Source organism: Schistocerca nitens, chromosome 11 (assembly GCF_023898315.1).
Source record: "Schistocerca nitens isolate TAMUIC-IGC-003100 chromosome 11, iqSchNite1.1, whole genome shotgun sequence".
NCBI lineage: Eukaryota > Metazoa > Arthropoda > Insecta > Orthoptera > Acrididae > Schistocerca > Schistocerca nitens.
This window is the reverse complement of record NC_064624.1, coordinates 163987085-164008489: the sequence shown is the minus strand read 5'-3', so window position 1 is coordinate 164008489 and position 21405 is coordinate 163987085.

Sequence of the window (21405 nt, the reverse complement as noted above, 5' to 3'; positions counted from 1 at the left end):
AAACTCGGATTTCATTGTCGAGTGGCTGCTCATAAGTCACATGTCACGCCGGTAAATGCCAAACGACGCCTCGCTTTGATGTAAGGAGATTAAACATTGGACGACTGAACAGTGGAAAAAGTTGTGTGGAGTGACGAATCACGGTACACAATGTGGCGAACCGATGGCAGTCTGTGGGTATGGCGAATGCCCGGTGAACGTCATCTGCCAACGTGTGTAGCGTCAACAGTAAAATTCGAAGGGGTGGTGTTATGGTATGTTCGTGTTTTTCATGGAGGGGATTTGTACTCCTTGTTGCTTTGCTTGGCACTGTCACAGCATAGGCCTACACTGATGTTTTAAGCACCTTCTTGCTTCCCACTGTTGAAGAACAATTCGGGGATGGCGATTGCATCTTTCAACACCATCGAGCACCTGTTCATAATGCACGGCCTGTGGCGGAGTGGTTACACGGCAAAAACATCTCAGTAATGGACTGGCCTGCACAGAGTCTTGACCTGAATCCTATGGAACACCTTTGGGATGTTTTTGAACGCCGACTTCGTGTCAGTGCAGCACTCCTTGAAGAATGGGCTGCCATTCCCCAAGAAACCTTCCAGCACCTCACTGAACGTATACCTGCGAGAGTGGAAGCTGTCATCAAGGCAAAGGGTTGGCCAACACCGTATTTAATACCGACATTACCGATGGAGGCCGCCACGAACTTGTAAGCCCTCTTCAGCCAGGTGTCGGGATACTTTTGATCACATACTGTACATATTATGCGGTAGCTCGCCATTTGCGTTTTTGTCTCTCGCATGAAGGAACTCAGGTTCAAGTCCAGACCATTTCCAGGATTGTTTTTTTCCATTTTATACTACTTTCTCTGCTGTTTTGGCCATAAAGATAATTATACGAGGGCAGTTCAATAAGTAATGCAACACATTTTTTTTCTGAAACAGGGGTTGTTTTATTCAGCATTGAAATACACCAGGTTATTCCCCAATCTTTTAGCTACACAACACTATTTTTCAACGTAATCTCCATTCGATGCTACGGCCTTACGCCACCTTGAAATGAGGGCCTGTATGCCTGCATGGTACCATTCCACTGGTCGATGTCGGAGCCAACGTCGTACTGCATCAATAACTTCTTCATCATCCGCGTAGTGCGTCCCACGGGTTCATTGGGCCAAACATATGGAAATCCGACGGTGCGAGATCGGGGCTGTAGGGTGCATGAGGAAGAACAGTCCACTGAAGTTTTGTGAGCTCCTCTCGGGTGCGAAGACTTGTGTGAGGTCTTGCGTTGTCATGAAGAAGGAGAAGTTCGTTCAGATTTTTGTGCCTACGAACACGCTGAAGTCGTTTCTTCAGTTTCTGAAGAGTAGCACAATACACTTCAGAGTTGATCGTTTGACCATGGGGAAGGACATCGAACAGAATAACCCCTTCAGCGTCCCGTGCCTTTCCCGGCTGAGGGTATGCCTTTAAACTTTTTCTTGGTAGGGGAGTGGGTGTGGCGCCACTCCATTGATTGCCGTTTTGTTTCAGGTTCGAAGTGATGAACCCATGTTTCATCGCCTGTAACAATCTTTGACAAGAAATTGTCACCCTCAGCCACATGACGAGGAAGCAATTCCACAGAGATGGTTCTCCTTTGCTCTTTATGGTGTTCGGTTAGAGAACGAGGGACCCAGCGGGAACAAACCTTTGAATATCCCAACTGGTGAACAATTGTGACAGCACTACCAACAGAGATGTCAAGTTGAGCACTGAGTTGTTTGATGGTGATCCGTCGATCATCTCGAACGAGTGTGTTCGCACGCTCCGCCATTGCAGGAGTCACAGCTGTGCACGGCCGGCCCGCACGTGGGAAATCAGACAGTCTCGCTTGACCTTGCGGCGATGATGACACACGCTTTGCCCAACGACTCACCGTGCTTTTGTCCACTGCCAGATCACCGTAGACATTCTGCAAGCGCCTATGAATATCTGAGATGCCCTGGTTTTCCGCCAAAAGAAACTCGATCACTGCCCGTTGTTTGCAACGCACATCCGTTACAGACGCCATTTTAACAGCTCCGTACAGCGCTACCACCTGTCGGAAGTCAATGAAACTATAAGAGACGAAGCGGGAATGTTTGAAAATATTCCACAAGAAATTTCCGGTTTTTTCAACCAAAATTGGCCGAGAAAAAAAATGTGTTGCATTACTTATTGAACTGCCCTCATAACAAGGCTACGTTCTGAAACCACGTAATTCTTTCCGTGTTCCGAGCGTTCTGGGCCTCTGTGTTGGGCAGTATTCTGTGTGCAAGAAACTTACACGATGTGAATCACGGAAATTTTTTCCTTCCGTTTACTTTGCAGATATCTGAGTATTCCTATGTGTCTGCTACATACATGTCGTGTGACTAGGGTCTCCCGTTGGGTAGACCATTCGCCGGGTGCAAGTCTTTCGATTTGACGCCACTTCGGCTACTTGTGCGTCGATGGGGATGAAATGATGACGATTAGGACAGCACAACACCCAGTCCCTGAGCGGAGAAAATCTCCGACCCAGCCGGGAATCGAACCCGGGCCCTTAGGATTGACGTTTTGTCACGCTGACCACTCAGCTACTGGGGGCGGACTATGTGTCTGCTGAGGACGACAAAGGGCGAACTCATACTTGAAAGTAAGTGATAAATTATTTAAGCTTGAAAAAGAAAGTACGGTGTAGCTGCTAGTACTAAAGTTGAGGGAGTATGAATCTGCTGAAATCCCGAAAAGAAACCAGCCATTGACGCCAATGTACATGCTACGTTCAATATTAAGGCTTTGTGCAACAGGAAGCTTTCAGATGATGGTTGGCGATTTGCTCAAACAGATGTAGCAACAGCTTGCAGAGTTGTCCTTAAGGTATCGGCATGCACTGGCTGACTAAAGAAAACAACATGACGATTTTTATCAAATATCACTTTTTTCTGGTATTTTAGGCGCTATGGACCATGCCTATATCCCCGTCATATCTTCTGGTGGCAAACAGCATGGATATTTATCAATCGTCACTTATGGTTTTCGTTTGAACGTACAGGCAATCCCAGTCGCTGAGCTTAATCAGAGCGTATTAAAATATCTAAAAGGATCGCACGTAACTTCGCGTTGAAAATTTTGTATAAAGGAAGTTCCAGCCCATCTACTTCAACACCATTCTTGTCCTTCCTCTTCTGGAGTATTGCTGCGCGGTATGGGATCCTTACCAAATAGGACTGATTGAGGACTTGGAGAGCATTCAAAGCAGGGTAGCTCGTTTTGTACTATCGCGAAATACAGGAGTGTGTCAGAAGCAAGTTGGGGTGACAATCGTTAAGACAAAGGCATGTTTTCGTTGTGGTGAGGTGTTCTCACGAAATTTCAAACACCAGTTTCCTCCCCCGAATGCCAAAATATTCTGTTGATTCCCACCTGCATAGCAAGAAGTGACAAACGGGGATAAATCAGAGCTCGCACGGAAAGCGTTGGTTTTTCACTTTTCCCACATGCTATTCCAGAGTGGAATTGTAGAATAATTGTCTGAAAGAGATTCGACGAACTCTCAGCCAGGCATTTAAGAGTGAACTGCAGAGTAGTCATGTAAATGTAGATGCAGAAGTGAGCGGTACCAGAGACGAAAGTGGAAGTAGACAATGGAAAGGTAAACGAGGCAGAAAAGAAAATGTTGGTACGACGCCAGACAAAAAGAAATCCTGACTGTTATGGGATATACAACGACTGCGTAATCAGTTTGGTTGTAGAAATCAATATACGACCTTTTTCTTTTCCTTGAGAGCTGGAAGAAAAGTTCTGTTGTATAAATTAACCATTGAACTCCACTGTATAAAACAGCTTCCAAAGCCAGATTTCTTTACAAATGCCGGCCGCTGTGACCGAGATGTTCTAGGCGCATCAGTCCGGAACCGCGTTGCTGCTACGGTAGCAGGTTCGAATCCTGTCTCGGGCATGGGTGTATGTGCTGTCTGTAGGTTAGTTGGGTTACAGTAGTTCTAAGTTCAGGGGACTGATGATCTCAGATGTTTATCCCCATAGTGCTTAGAGCCATTTGAACCATCTTTACGAATGGGTTAATGTGTTAAGTATTTGACGTTAACCATGTAAGGGACAAGAAGCTCAGAAAAGTTTTGAAATTATGTTTAGAATCTGCCGAATGTCTCCAAGTGGTCACATTATCAAACACTGGATGGGTACAGTGTGCATAATTTGCACTCTTGAACTGTGTGTTGTACAATGATATAATTCTGTATGTACAGGGCTATTACAAATGATTGAAGCGATTTCATAAATTCACTGTAGCTCCATTCATTGACATATGGTCACGAAGTTTTGTTCGGCTGAAGCCGCACTTCAGGTTTCTGGCGCCAGAGGACTCGAGAGCGCAGTGAGACAAAATGGCGACAGGAGCCGAGAAAGCGTATGGCGTGCTTGAAATGCACTCACATCAGTGAGTCATAACAGTGCAATGACACTTCAGGACGAAGTTCAACAAAGATCCACCAACTGCTAACTCCATTCGGCGATGGTATGCGCAGTTTAAAGCTTCTGGATGCCTCTGTAAGGGGAAATCAACGGGTCGGCCTGCAGTGAGCGAAGAAACGGTTGAACGCGTGCGGGCAAGTTTCACGCGTAGCCCGCGGAATTCGACGAATAAAGCAAGCAGGGAGCTAAACGTACCACAGCCGACGGTTTGGAAAATCTTACGGAAAAGGCTAAAGCAGAAGCCTTACCGTTTACAATTGCTGCAAGGCCTGACATCCGCTGACAAAGTCAAACGCTTTGAATTTTCGGCGCGGTTGCAACAGCTCATGGAAGAGGATGCGTTCAGTGCGAAACTTGTTTTCAGTGATGAAGCAACATTTTTTCTTAATGGTGAAGTGAACAGACACAATGTGTGAATGTGGGCGGTAGAGAATCCTCACGCATTTGTGCAGCAAATTCGCAATTCACCAAAAGTTAACGTGTTTCGTGCAATCTCACGGTTTAAAGTTTACGGCCCCTTTTTCTTCTGCGAAAAAAAACGTTACAGGACACGTGTATCTGGACATGCTGGAAAATTGGCTCATGCGACAACTGGAGACCGACAGCGCCGACTTCATCTTTCAACAGGATGGTGCTCCACCGCACTTCCATCACGATGTTCGGCATTTCTTAAACAGGAGATTGGAAAACCGATGGATCGGTCGTGGTGGAGATCATGATCAGCAATTCGTGTCATGGCCTCCACGCTCTCCCGACTTAACCCCGTGCGATTTCTTTCTGTGGGGTTATGTGAAAGATTCAGTGTTTAAACCTCCTCTACCAAGAAACGTGCCAGAACTGCGAGCTCGCATCAACGATGCTTTCGAACTCATTGATGGGGACATGCTGCGCCGAGTGTGGGAGGAACTTGATTATCGGCTTGATGTCTGCCGAATCACTAAAGGGGCACATATCGAACATTTGTGAATGCCTAAAAAAACTTTTTGAGTTTTTGTATGTGTGTGCAAAGCATTGTGAAAATATCTCAAATAATAAAGTTATTGTAGAGCTGTGAAATCGCTTCAATCATTTGTAATAACCCTGTACATTCAGTTGTACATGTGGATATTGCCTGAAAAATTTGTTCCAAATAGAGTTCGCTGTAAAGAAATAATAAATTAAATTCTCATGCGTGATGCTGAAGATTTACTGCATAAGCAGCGAAAATGTACTAAGTGATAAACTGTTTTCCTTTCATTATTTTGTAGGGTGTAGCAGCGAGAACAAGTTTCGGAAACGTTTGAAATCCATACATATTATGAAACTGTATTTACACTATGTGATGAAAAGTATCTGGACACCTGGCTGAAAATGACTTACAAGTTCGTGGCGGCCGCCATCGGTAATGCTGGAATTCAGTATGACGTTGTCCCACCCTTAACCTTGATGACAGCTTCCACTCTCACAGGCATACGTTCAGTCAGGTGCTGGGAGGTTTCTTGGGGAATGGCAGACTATTCTTCACGGAGTGTTGCACTGAGGAGAGGTATCGATGTCGGTCGGTGAGGCCTGGCACGAAGGTGGCGTTCCAAAATATCCCAGAGGTATTCTATAGGATTCAGGTCAGGACTCTGTGCAGGCCAGTCCATTACAGGGATGTTTCTGCCGTGTAACCACTCCGTCACAGGCCGTGCATTATGAACAGGCGCTCGATCGTGTTGAAAGGTGCAATCGCCATCCCCGAATTGTTCTTCAACAGTAGAAAGCAAGTTGTGCTTAACACATCAATGTAGGCCTGTGCTGTGATAGTGCCACGCTAAATAACAAGGGGTGCAAGCCTCCTCCATGAAACACACGACCGCACCATAACACCACTGCCTCCTCATTTTACTATTGCCAATAAACCCGCTGGCAGATGACGTTCACAGGACATTCGCCATATCCACACCCTACCATCAGATCTCCACATTGTGTACCGTGATTCGTCACTCCACACAACTTTTTCCACTGTTCAATCGTCCAATGTTTACACTCCTTACACCAAGCGAGGCGTCGTTTGGCATTTACCGGCGTGATGTGTGGCTTATGAGCAGCCACTCGGCCATGAAATCCAAGTTTTCTCACGTGCCGCCTAACTGTGATAGTACTTTCAGTGGATCCTAATGCAGTTTGGAATTCCTGTGTGATGGTCTGGATAGATGTCTGGGTATTACACATTATGACCCTCTTCAACTGTCGGCGGTCTCTGTGAGTCAGCAGACGAGGTCGGCCTGTACAGTTTTGTGCTGTACGTGTCCCTTCACGTCTCCACTTCACTATCACATCGGAAACAGTAAACCTAGGTGGTGGTGGTGGTGGTTAGTGTTTAACGTCCCGTCGACAACGAGGTCATTAGAGACGGAGCGCAGGCTCGGGTTAGGGAAGGATTGGGAAGGAAATCGGCCGTGCCCTTTCAAAGGAACCATCCCGGCATTTGCCTGAAACGATTTAGGGAAATCACGGAAAACCTAAATCAGGATGGCCGGAGACGGGATTGAACCGTCGTCCTCCCGAATGCGAGTCCAGTGTGCTAACCACTGCGCCACCTCGCTCGGTAAAACCTAGGGATGTTTAGGAGTGTGGAAATCTCGCTTACAGACGTGTGACACAAGTGACACCCAATCAGCTGACCACGTTCGAAGTCCGTGAGTTTCGCAGAGCGCCCCATTCTGCACTCTCACGATGTCCACTGAGGTCTCTGATACGGAGTGCCTGGCAGTAGGTGGCAGCATAATGCACCTAATATGAAAAACGTATGTTTTAGGAGGTGTCCGGATACTTTTGGTCATATAGTGTACCTTCAGACTTTCAAAGACTGTGCTCCATTCAAGACTGTCGAAATTTCTCGAATTCTGCAAATGGTATAAACGTAGGCTTTTCTAAGATATGTTGTAGAGTCAATATTGCCTTGCACGTTTCTACATTTCTATGGAATCCAAGCTGATCTTCCCGGACGTCAAGTTCTACCAGTTTTCACTTCTTCTGTAAAGAATTCGCGTTAGTATTTTGGAACCATGACCTATTAAACTGGCAGTCCGGTAATGTCCACACCTACCAGTACTTGCTTTCTTTGGAATTAAAATTATTATATTCTTCTTGAAGTCTGAGGGTACGTTTCGCCTGTCTCATACGTCTTGCACATCAGATGGAAGAATTCTGTCATGGTTGGCTCTCCCAGAGCTATCAGTAGTTCTGACGGAATGCCGCCTACTCCAGAGGTCTTTTTTCGACCTAAGTCTTTTAGTCTAGTAACGGGGTACTTTTTGCTTGCAGAAAAGGAGGCAAAAGATTTTTTAAATAAAATACCTAATACATAAGTACGACTTACTTTCAAGAGCGTAACAACACCAGTGTACGTGTGCTACGGCTTCTGACCAATCATCGCGTTTGTGTTTGTTTACACCAGGATTATTCTTATGATGAATGGATTATAGTTGCCGGTCTTACAGTTCCGCGATCGATTTTCGGTTCCATGTAGTTGAAAGTATGTTGAATCAAAGTTTTCGACCTCCAAAAACCTTGGCACAACTTTTTGTTGCCAAAAAACTAAGAAATTTTGGCATTTTTATTCAGGTTTTCACCTATTGCTTGGAAACACTGCATCCTACAGAAAATGTTACCCTAACCAAAATAAAAGGGCATTAAATTTTTCGTAGAATGACCTATATAAATGTCAAAATCGGTGCCGCCGTTTGGCAGTAATCAATTGTCAAATTTCGTTCATTTTTACCATCTTGGCTAAAAAGTCGGCTCCAAAGACTGTAACTCAAAAACGGCTACTCCAAATGAAAAATATCACGTTATCAAAGTTCCAGAGCAAGAAATTTCATGTTAAAGAAGCATCTAGTTTTTCAGTTTTAAGGGTTCATACACTCGAAAGCCAAAGTAATTCGATATTGTTTTTCTTTTTAAGTCAGAGTTATTCAATGAAGTAAAATTTCCAGTTGGAAGACTGCTCTCTAATGAGCACATATGCGTTCCCTATGTACATTTTTCTAATTTTTTTCATTCATGTGTATTTCTATTTGCTTTTATCCGTGCATTAATTGGTAAGAGTGGGTTGCTAAACTGAAAACCAAGTATCTAGTAACGACCAACAAATATTTACGTATGAGTAATATAAAATTTGTACAAATGAACAAATAAAAGGATATGACAAGATTAAACACAATTTAAATTTGAGATTAACATTTTATTCAAATTTCAGTTCCCTCGAGGTCAATTGGGAGACAGCGCCAGGTCCTGGTCCAGCATCTGACCTCCAGGTTCCATTGCGGCGCCTTCACCAACTTCCTTGTCCTGGAACCTACCTTCTGTCTCTTCCTAATCCTTGCCGAGCCCAGTTTCCGTTCTCGCAAGACAAGCCACAACAATGTTTACATGGCGAGGAGCACTTCAGTCCAGATTTGCAACATCTACCTACTGCTGTGCATCCTCTTTTGCATGCACAGGTAACCATCTTGAACCGGCCAGAGTGGCCGAGGGGTTCTAGGCGCTACAGTCTGGAGCCGAGCGACCGCTATGGTGGCAGGTTCGAATCCTGCCTCGGGCACGGATGTGTGTGATGTCCTTAGGTTTAAGTAGTTCTAAGTTCTAGGGGACTGATGACCTCACATGTTAAGTCCCATAGTGCTGAGAGCCATTTGAACCATTTGAACATGTTTTTCATTGCAAACTTCTTTGAATTTCGAGCAGTCTATTAGTTAAATGGAGATATGACAAGGACTATGACCATTGACGAAATGATGGGCACATCGTCATGAAGCTGACGCGTGAAGCTATAAGTAAAGCATCACAGAATTTTTTTATCGAATAGTTTCTGTAAAATAGTTTGGGATAAAACTGCAAGGTGTGGGCCTTGATTCTGTCATTGCTGACTGACTGAATGGTGGAAAACACTTATCGGCCTCCCCTTCCAAACAAACGAATGAACTCGCCCAGCGCTTTGGACTGGTCACTGTGCATCGGCCACCGTGCTATATTGGTTCACATGGCTCTATGCATTGTGGGACTTAACATCGAGGTCATCAGTCCCCTAGACTTAGAACTACTTAAACCTAACTAAGCTAAGGACATCACACACATCCATGCCCGAGGCAGGATTCGTACCTGCGACCGTAGCAGCAGCGCGGTTCCAGACTGAAGCGTCTAGAACCGTACGGTCACAGCGGCCAGCTGCTATATTGGGTGACACAATGTGACGACTACGCGATCTTATTGTAACGGACAGAACAGCTCTGTCCACAGTTTGGCACGACGCTGGAGCACTGCAACGGGTGTGTAAATGTCTGTGTTGACGGTTAAACGCCATCTTCTGCAGGCTGGACTGATGGCACATGTGCCATCGCATCGGCTTCCATTGACCAGAATGCAACAATTCTGCAGATTGCAATTGGCAGGTGAATGCCGACACTCGCATGCTGCATGGTACGACCTAGAGTTTTCGACGATTTCCACTCCAGCTTGTCCTACAACGATGGCCGTGTACGCGTTCGACGACACTGTGTTGAATGTAGTCGGGTAGACTGTACTGCAGGGCTTCACAACATACGTGCTCGCGGAGCAAGCTGTGAGCAGCAAGGCGCGAGCACGGAGCAGCGCGAGCACGCTACCCCCACTACCGGACCAGAGCGGAGAGTGGGGAGAGTCACGTGGGGCACACAAAAGCTGCCGCCAGTCAATGTAAATCCGCGGCCACCTGCAGGGATATCACTCACGAATTATTACTGCGACAAATGAAACAAATAAAGGAGAATGTACACGTGCCACATAATTTTATTAGCTTAGTGTATGCCTGTACCATCTGTAGACACTGAAACTAAAGAATTCCACGACAATCCTATATTTTCAACACTACTTAAAATATCACATCCGGTTGTAGTGTTCTTCATGGCTACTACATCGAGGAGCTCCTCCCTCACCTGAAGATCTCTATTAACACCTCTAATAAATATGGCAAGCTGCGCTGTTCCAGTGATATCAACACTTTCGTCCAGAGCTAGAGAATACGCCATAAAATCTTTACAGATATTTGCAAGCTGGCTCTGGACGTCGTCTGCCATGTCCTGTATGCGACGCATAATGGTCATGTTAGATAATGGCACAATCCGAAACTGTTCAACTTGAGATGGACACAAATGTTCCGCTGCAACTACCAAACATTCTTTTATTAAATCGCCATCAGTTAAGGGGCGCAGGGATTTTGCTAAAAGCAAAGCAATTTTGTAACCCACTCTGAGAGCTGCCTCAGTTGATTTTTCTTCGTCGCCCAGATCTTCTTCGGATAGCTTCCTTTTAAGTTTAATAACTTCCTGTGCACGATCTGGTCAATCACATCTTCCACGTCCGTAGTCTTTCGCGTGGTACGACATATAATGTCGCTGCAAATTAAATTTCGTAAAAGAATTCATCGTTTTGTGACATACTAAACATTTTGCAACACCATCTTTTTCAGTAAACAGATACAATTCCTCCCAATGGGGGTTGAACTACGAAAGCATGGTTGGGGTTACACAACGGCGACTTCACACGATTCTTAACCAGCGAAGTGACTGTTAGAGCTGATCGTAGTACTTTAAACGTTACACAGTCGGCGCGAATTCAATAGGCACGCTGCGGCCCTATTCAAACGTGCACGCGCATTTCCCCTCCCTCCCCAACCCTCCCTATCCGCGACCTTGCAGCTGCTCGCCAGCACGTGCCTGAGCAGACGCGAGTACTCGCGCTCGAAACCGGCCAGTTGTTAAGCCCTGCTGTACTGTTGAGTGGCATGGCGGAGAAACGCCAGTATGACGGTTTGGGACGCCATTGCCTGTAACATGCGATCTCGCCTCTTATGTCTTGAGGGCAATATGAACAGCTACCGCTATATCACGGAGGCGTTACAGCCCGAGGCAGTGTCCCTCCTGCAGGCCGTTCCACATGCCATATTTCAGCAGGACAGCTCTTGGCTGCATGTGGCGAGAAATGTGCGAGTCTTTTTCGAAGAAGGACGGTTACCACAGCTTCCCTAACCTGCAACCTAGCCCGACCTGTCGCCCATCGAACATGTCACAGATGTGGTCGGTCAACAACTTGCTTTTTCAGGTCCTCCTGCAGACACAGTTGATGCTTTGTGTACAACCCTACAAACCGCGCCGCAGAGTATTCCCTAGCAGCATACTGTGGCGCTCTTTGAATCTAGCAGCTCTGACTGCAGAACGTGGTGGCCCTGATCCATACTAAATTTCCACAGTCACACTGCCTGTACAGGTCTGTGAATCTAATCATTTGTGTAGTGTCATGTCCCTAATCATTCGAACGTTTCCTTATACTGAATACAGCTACAGACGCTGTCATAGTTGCAAGGGATCTGCAGTTGTACAATGGCCAACAGCCGACTGCTAATTGTGTCATCTTGTTTCTTTAAGTAAAGCAAAAGAATCATTTTATTTAAATTCGGACTGCTCATTCATAAATATGTGTAGCTCCTTTGTCTTCCATTTTCAGACAATAACTAGTACCCCAGATAACTAAACTGTAGAATGAAAGACTTTCCTTGAAACAGTTTTATTTTTAAAATGATGAAAGATAATTATATTTAGTTTATGTATGTGTGTGTGTGGAAGGGGGCGGCTGGAGGGAGGGGTGAGTATTACAATGAATGACGAAGGGTTTGTGGTGCGTCGCAAGTGCTATCCACAACTCCTGCTCAGATAAGAAAGCTTCCTATCCACAGTGAGAGTAGACACTTGCTACAAAACTTACTTTTCCTGCGTTACTCCTCTTCGCCGGCTGTGGTGGCCGAGCGGTTCTAGACACTTCAGTCCACAACCACGCGGCTGCTACGGTCGCAGGTTCGAATACTGCCTCAGGCATGGATGTGTGTGATGTCCTTAGGTTAGTCAGGTTTAAGTAGTTCTAAGTTCTAGGGGACTGATGACCTCAGATGTTAAGTCCCATAGTGCTCAGAGCCATTTGAACTATTTCAACTCCTCTTCATTGTGGCACTTGCTTGACCTACACACTGAAACCCCATTTAAAATCAACCAAGTTCAAATGTGTGCACTATACTTACTGTTCACAAATGTCTTGATTGCTGCCCTCCTTACTTCTGAACTGACAGAAGCTGGAAAACTTCAGGCTGTTAATGCTTTGTGTCTGACCAGAGCCACTAATAGTAATAATAATAATGAGTCGTGCTGGCCCCGGCTCTCGCGTTGGTTTAAACCTTGACTGTTACTCTGCGTTCGGTTTCCCGCAGTTTTTGCGGTTATGTGCTTCTTCCTCTTTGCACATGTGGCAGCAGCGGTGTGTATCGATATTCGCACCTTGTACTATCTTTGGTCTGGTGCTTATAATTTCAAGCTAGCCGGTGTGCGGCAGTCGGTCGGTTGGTGTGGATCAGCCAAAGACCTTATAAAAAAAAAAAACTAGACTCACTGATGGCGCTGCAGTCGCGGGATAATTTGAACCTTCGGCTGGACGCCATTATAGTGGTTGTAGTCTGATGTGTTGTGTAGTATTGTTGTTTATGAAGACTCTGATTCTACGTTGTATATTTGTTGGGGCGTACATACAGTATTTGTTACTTGTAATTCTACTGTCTGTACATTCCAATCGAAAGAAGTACAATGGTGAAGAGTTGTGCAGCGATTAATTGTACAAATAAATTCGAGAAAGGAACGAATATTACATTTCACAGGTATGTGAATATTTTATGTTGTTTTGTATGGCAGTGCACTTGCTTAATAAATTTTTTTGTAACACGTAATTAGCATATCGTCTGTGCATCTATTTGCAGGTTCCCTTTCTCAAAACCACAGGTGTTACAAAAATGGTTACACCACAGCTGTTACAAAAATTGTTACACGCTGTCAGGAGGCCAGATTTCCTACCGACAGAATTCCATTTTATATGTTTATACCATTTTATATGTTCTGATAATTTTGAAGAAAGTTGGCTGATCGGTAGTGTTTTCATGGTCTAGGTTAGGTTGAAATTTGATAATTTGGTCGTGAGTTGCCAAAGCACTATGCCATATACAACGCACTTCTCGTCATAAAATCTAAAGCAAGGTAGTGAGAAAATATCTATTAATATAGTGGGCAAATCTTCGAGTATTTTGACGCATTTTGTGTACATCTATCGCAAATGAACTACGAAAAATGCTAGGGGTCCAGTACATAACTTTTACCTGCGGCAGATTCCATGTAGTACGTAAGATAAATTCATAAACAGTGACTAGTTGCTGTTTGTTCATAAATTAAAAAGTATATTGTAGTAACGTATTTAAATGAGGCATTATGTTTGCGACCTAACTCAAGGGAAGGCATTTTATAACCAAAAGCTATGTATAAACATTCGAACTCCGCGCGTCAGTTTACCACTCTAATGGCCGCCGCCCAGCTATTCAATTTGTCCGCTCATCACAGTTGACCACTCGTGCGGTTGTGGGGGCCTGGGATCAGCCAGGAAATCTTCGCACGGCGCAGTGTGCCGGGCCCGCTGGCGGTCTCTATGCAGTGTCGGAGTGTGTGGGAGCTGTTCCGATTGCTACGAGGTTCGTGGCTCACCGACCCAAGACATCGAAGTTGAGTGGTGATTTCATTACCGAAGTCAGTCTGTTCACATTGTGCCGTTGGTTTTCATGGTTGGCTGTTGGGGGTATTCCCGTGAACAACAGCGAATGTTCGAGTTGGCGAAAGTTTGGCCACCATCCGGTGGAGTTTAACTGCGTTTTGGTTATATTTAAAGTCAAAGTGCACCAGCGGAATTTTCTGCCTTGTGGCCGTTAGCATTCCGGTTACCTGCCCAGGACGGTGGCGTAAAATTCAGGCAGTGTCCTTTCCTCACCGTGTTGTAGCTGTCCAACACGTGTGTGTAGTTGTGACAGCTTGCGCATACTTGGTTCTGGGCAGCTACGCCTTTTGCGTTTTGGCTTGGGAGTTCCTTATGTACTGCTCGGGTGGAAAGCAAGTCGTATTGTTGGTGGGTCTGTTGACTGTCTCTTGGTTGGGTTGCCGACGGATCGGTTATAGTTGGGCCGACTACCTGTCTCCCCTAAGCGAACGTAAATGTATCAAGTGCAGCCCAACCCCCGGAAACTTAAGTGCGCCGCTGGCTGTACTACTGCAGGGCTTCACAACATATGTGCACGCGGAGCAAGCTGTGAGCAGCAAGGCGCGAGCACGGAGCAGCGCGAGCACGCTACCCCTACTACCGGACCAGAGCGGGGAGTGGGGAGAGTCACGTGGGGCACACCACACAACAGCTGCCGCCAGTCAATGTAAGTCCGCGGCCACCTGCAGGGATATCACTCACGAATTATTACTGCGACAAATGAAACAAATAAAGGAGAATGTACACGTGTCACGTAATGTTATTAGCTTAGTGTATACCTCTGCATTCGTATTAATTTGTGAACTGTTACACAATAAAAGGTGTCACTGAAGTGTGGGATTCTCGGTTAACTTGTACTTTTTGCCCTTTACAACTGCGTCTGCGTTCGGAGTAATTGTTCTTGTGCATTGTAGGCGCAGTGTGCAGTTTAAATTTCGATCAGTCAATGCGTTTCTCAGGTGCGTCTTGTTACATTTCATTGCAGAGAACAGTTGTTCACAAACATACGTGAAACCGAACATTGATATTATTGTAGCCGCCAGTTTGTGCAAACGAGGAAATCTATCCTGAGGGAAGTGTCTTTAGAATTCCAAATTTTTTTCTTGTTCTGAAATTTGTCTCTGTATTCTCTGTCACACTTCAGGTCAATAATTTCTAGTTCCAGCTCAGGATGAATCTCTTCAATATTCGCTGAATATGGAGAGGAGAACAGATCAGAATCACTGTCTAGTGCTGTCGGATCTTGAAAGCGTTGATAAAATTCTTCCTTAACGGCAACTAAACTATTTTAATAACGTTCACAGTCTTTGTGAACATCTTGCATGGATGATAATTTAGGAAAATGAGCTAGATTTCCTGTTTCCAGCTGACTCACCCAAAGTGTCAATTTCATTTTAAAAGCTCGTATTCGATCTATGAAATGAGTAATTAGCAGATCTTTACCTTGTAGTAAAATGTTCACAGCATTCAGGTGGCTAGTTAAATCTGCTAAGAACGCGAGATCACATTCAAACGTGCGCGCGCATTTCCCCTCCCTCCCCTCCCTCCCTACTCGGCGACCTTGCACCTGCTCGCGAGCACGTGCCTGAGCAGACACGAGTACTCGCGCTCAAAACCGGCCAGTTGTTAAGCCCTGCTGTACTGCCTTGTCCTGTTGGTGTTTGATTGTGTAGTTGAATGCCTCATAGCCGATGGTTTGAATCTGTATGCTTTTAGTTGGGTTTTAAACCATGGGCCTTCAGCCATTTTAAAATTAAAATTCCTTACTTGTCAAGTCTTGCATTGTTTGGACCTTCAGCCTCATTTAAAATATTTTTTCTCTGGATAAAGTTTTGGGCCTTCTGCCTTTTGAAAATTAATTGTAGTTGTGTTTTTCAATCATGGGCCTTCAGCCATCTTAAAGTTTAAATTCCTTACTTGTTAAATCTTAGACTGTTTGGGTCTTCAGCCTCATTGAAAAAAAGAATTATTTTAGGGTAAAGCCTTGGGCTTTCTGCCTTGTAAAAATTTATTGTAGTTGTGTTTTGAATCATGAGCCTTCAGGCGTTTTAAAAGTAAAATCCTTAACTGTTAAGTCTTAGATTGTTTGCACCTTCAGCCTCCCTTTTAAAAATTATTTAAGGATAAAGCTTTGGGCCTTCTGCCTTTTGAAAATTAATTGTAGTTGTGTTTTTCAATCATGGGCCTTCAGCCATCTTAAAGTTTAAATTCCTTACTTGTTAAATCGTAGACTGTTTGGGTCTTCAGCCTCATTGAAAAAAAATAATTATTTTAGGGTAAAGCCTTGGGCTTTCTGCCTTGTAAAAATTTATTGTAGTTGTGTTTTGAATCATGAGCCTTCAGGCGTTTTAAAAGTAAAATCCTTAACTGTTAAGTCTTAGATTGTTTGCACCTTCAGCCTCCCTTTTAAAAATTATTTAAGGATAAAACTTTGGGCCTTCTGCCTTTGAAAATTTGTGTTTTTAAATCATGGGCATTCAGCCGTTTTAAAATTAAAATTCCTTACTTGTCTAGTCTTAGACTGTTTGGGCCTTCATACTCATTTGAAATATTATTTAAGGATAAAACCTTGCGCTTTCTGTCTTTTGAAAATTTATTTTAGCTGTGTTTTAAATCATGCGCCTTCAGTCGTTTTAAAAATTAAAGAGGTTGTGCCCTTCAGCCATAAGATTGTGTACATATTCAGTCGATAGTTAAAATTTGCGCTGTAATGTTTGGGCAACTAAATAAAGTTATATGTGTTTGAGTGTAACTGACAGCCGCTCATTTTTCGCCCCTTTCCATAATTCCAACTACCTGTTCTGTCCTGCGGATTTAACCAGGCATTTCAAATAATACTCGTAATAATAATAATAACAATCATAATATTGTGCACAGCACAGTTGTAGCCCTTATGTAGTTACTGCTGTGTCGTGCTGTCAATCAATTCATTTATCTGTTTGGAAGCGAGTAAAGAAGCAATTTCTGGACTACTGCAGGTAATATCTACAACTTGGAGAAGACATTTTCATGACATGCAGTGTGATTATAATTAAACTTTCAAACCGCTGAAGAAATAACACCTCTGGTCAGAATGACGCCAAATTGCATTGGAATATTATCGCAGAGGGGGAAAAATAATGGCAGAAGAAAAATAAATAGTTACAAAATGTAGCAATAGATGGCGCTGTAAGCATCATAATTTAAGTGGTCGTCTACAAATAACAAATGAATCACACAACAATGTTCAAGTTGTAACTTTGACGTTAAACAAACTGTACTACTCAGGATTCATGGGTGTACAGGTGTAATACTGTTAGTTACGTAAGCCCTTCCACCACAGTAACGTCATATCACAGTGAATGGGAAAAATCGGATTTTAATTGTCCTGAGGCCAAAAACCGCACAGAAAGCATCACTCGCATCTGTTTTTAATCCCCCCCTTTTTCTGTGTCCTCTCCCTCCATCGGTCCCCCCCCCCCATCATCAGTCCAGGTCCTACACCCCCCCCCCCCCCCATACCCATATGTCTTCGTACTCTATAGTGCAGTGTGTTCCATGAGTGTTCAGTGTTGTGCGTCCCCATTTTTAAAGCGCTGCGAACAGATACCAGACTGTCGCCATGTTTTTTAATTGTGCCTGTCTATTTCCTAAGTGTTTTTAATCAGCATCACTAACATCTTTGTTTACGTTTTCTTCACAACTTTTTCGCCATGTATCAGTTTTAACCAGTCACCGTTTTATCACCTTTTTATTGTTATATTTCCTCATTGTGTTTTTTAACTTTATCTGTAGGCTGCAGAGCGGCGTATTAAGCTACTGCCAGCCCGCACTCCCTCTGGGGGGGGGGGGGGGGGAATAGAAATACAACAAAGGGAAAAAATAAGTTTTCAATTGTCCTGAGACCAAAAACAGCTTAAAAAGCATTAATCACATCGCTTTTTCATTGCCCTGAGGCCAAAGACTGCATAAAAAGCATCACTCATATCGGTTTTTTATTCTCCTGAGGCCAAAAACCGCGTAAAAAGCATCAATTAAAATCAAATCGGATTATTAATTTCCGTGTGACTGCGCAAAAAAATGTTCAATATGCTGTCTACCGTTTTTTGCAACAAGCTGAAATTGAGGAACAGAATGTTCCGCAACTGATCAAAGTGTTCCGGGGTCATGTTCAATGCAGCTAAGTTTGCAGCAATCGGAACACTGAACACAACATCTTTCAGATAGCCCCAGAGGCAGAAGTAAAACGGATTAGGATCAGGTGATCGGAATGGCCAGGCTGTAGGGAAATGGCGGCTGATAATTCTAGCATTTCCGAAATGGAGCTTCAGCAGCTGCTTAACTGGATCTGCAATGTGCGCAGGTGCGCCATCTTGCATAAAAATGATCACATCCACATATGAAAGCTGTTGGAGAGCTGGAATGACGTGGTTGCGCAAAAGACGCTCATAGCGCTTACCAGTAGCGGTACAGGTAGCAGGAGCGGAAGCACCTGTCTCTTCGAAAAACTATGGCCGTATTATAAATGATGCCATGAAACGGCACCATACAGTGATATTTTCGGGATGAAGTGGTACTGGTTGATTTGCGTGCGGATTTTCCGTTGCCCATATCTGAAAATTCTGTGTATTGACATCTCCTGTCAGATGGAAGTGGGCTTCGTCTGTCCACAAAATCTTCCACGACCAATCATTGTCCACTTACATGCGAGCCAGAAATTCTAAAGCAAAGGTGTCTCTTGTTCTACATCTACATCTACATCTACATCTATACTCCGCGAGCCACCTTACGGTGTGTGGCGGAGGGTACTTATTGTACCACTATCTGATCCCCCCTTCCCTGTTCCATTCACGAATTGTGCGTGGGAAGAACGACTGCTTGTAAGTCTCCGTATTTGCTCTAATTTCTCGGATCTTTTCGTTGTGATCATTACGCGAGATATATGTGGGCGGTAGTAATATGTTGCCCATCTCTTCCCGGAATGTGCTCTCTCGTAATTTCGATAATAAACCTCTCCGTATTGCGTAACGCCTTTCTTGAAGTGTCCGCCACTGGAGCTTGTTCAGCATCTCCGTAACGCTCTCGCGCTGACTAAATGTCCCCATGACGAATCGCGCTGCTTTTCGCTGGATCATGTCTATCTCTTCTATTAATCCAACCTGGTAAGGGTCCCATACTGATGAGCAATACTCAAGAATCGGACGAACAAGCGTTTTGTAAGCTACTTCTTTCGTCGATGAGTCACATTTTCTTAGAATTCTTCCTATGAATCTCAACCTGGCGCCTGCTTTTCCCACTATTTGTTTTATGTGATCATTCCACTTCAGATCGCTCCGGATAGTAACTCTCAGGTCAACAGGAAGAAACTCGTGCACATGGGAAATTTTGAATGATTGCAAAGAAGGATGTTTCGTAGGATTTTACGCTCCGTGCTCACGGGTATGTCCAATGTTCGGGCAATTCTCCGTGCACTACACGTTTGCACACCAACGCTCGTCTCCTCCTGCATTGCTGTGGCCACTGCTTCCACTGACGTCGAATCAATTCGTTTCCTCCCTGTAACAGGTTGTACACCAAAAGAGTCCGTCTTTTCAAATTATTTTCTCCAGACCCATGTCATTCATCAGACCAACGCCTTTTTTCAAACCTTTGAGTGTCCGGAATCTCTGCAGAGCGACGTGTGCACAGTCAGCATTCTTGTAATACAGCTTTACAAGCACAGCGCGATCCTGCACTGAGACAGTCGTGGCAAACGTAGCAGACGCGAAAGGAGGGAAAGCCGTGTACTTGGCTTGTTTATACCAACTTCACTGGGTCGTACGCCTGACAGGTGTTTTCATTTACGTATTCTGTCACATACAGCGCCATCTACTGATCAATTTTCACACTATTTTTTTCCTTCTGCCGTACGTTTCTCCCCGTCTCCGATAATATTCCGCTGCAATCTGACGTCATTCTGATCAGTGGTGTTATTTCTACAGCGTTTTGAGAGTTTAACTTTAATTATAACCACCCTGTATTTAGCATTTGTTACGTATATCTCTCACTTTTATCATCAGTGATGTGCGGCACAAAGCACGATTTACGTGTGAAGTGAGTGGACACCACATTGAAGATGTAATAATTATTGATAACAAGAATAGCCCCCTAGCCCCCCCCCCCCCCGGTTTTATGAGTCCTCGTCCTCCATCGGCTCCTTCTCCCCTCCCCCCACATCGTTTTTCCTCTCCTTCCCCCCTTTTTTTCCCATCATCTGTCCAGGTCCCCCCCCCCCCCCCCCATCTGCCCCCGGCTGTGGTGTGCCATATTTGTGCCAACGTTTTAGTGCAGTGTTCAAGTGAGTGTTCAGTGTTGTGCGTCTTTTCCAAAGTGTTGCGAACAGAAATCATGCTGTCGCTGGGTGTGATTTTTATATCTCTTGTGAACATAAAGCAGACTGTCGTCGTGTTTTTTAATTGTCTGTTTTTTATTTTAGCTGTCTGCTTCCTGTGTATTTTATTAGCATCGCCAACCCTTTGTTTGTATGTTTTAAGTTCCACAATTTTCCGCCATTTTACCTTTAAGTCACCGATTCTATCGCCTACTTTTATTATTTATTATTTTCATTTTTTTTAAAAAAAGAGCGGCGTACTAACATGCTGCCAGCCCGCCCCCTTCGAATCTCAATAAAGGAAAAAAAAGAACAAGTATAATCAGTATTAGAGTCTTATAAAATTGTGATAATAGTAATGATCTTTTGAAAATAATTTAGTTTCGTGACTGAAAAAAAATCAGATCGTTTAGTTTTTACCCTTCAGAAAATATCATTCTACCCCTCAAGGGGTAATAACGCACCAAGTTGGAAAGCAGTGCCTTGGGCACTACACATAGAATTTTCATACTGTAATATTTATTGCAAAATTACCAATATAATTCCTGGCTACGGTGGACACGGAACATAAAGAAATATTAAAAATACATAAATAAAAAACTATAAAGGAAACCATAGGCAAGGCTTTCATGACTGAGAGGCAACCATTAGGCCACAGCATGTTGAAGCACTCCATAACCGACACTTTTACGGCACATAAAACTTGTTTTCACGCAGAGATAAAAGAAAAGGTAGCTTACGTTTTAGTACCTACTCTGCGTGCTCCACTGACGTCGCTTTTAGGATAGTTATAATGCCTAACCACCCACTACCCCCGCGCTAATACTCCAGCGTAGCAGTGGACAGGAAAATTATGGCGGGACGCGTGATAAACTCGAAATCATTACACGTACGGAGGTACTGCTCAGGTGTTTTCACGTCAGATAACTTTATAGCCTCGTC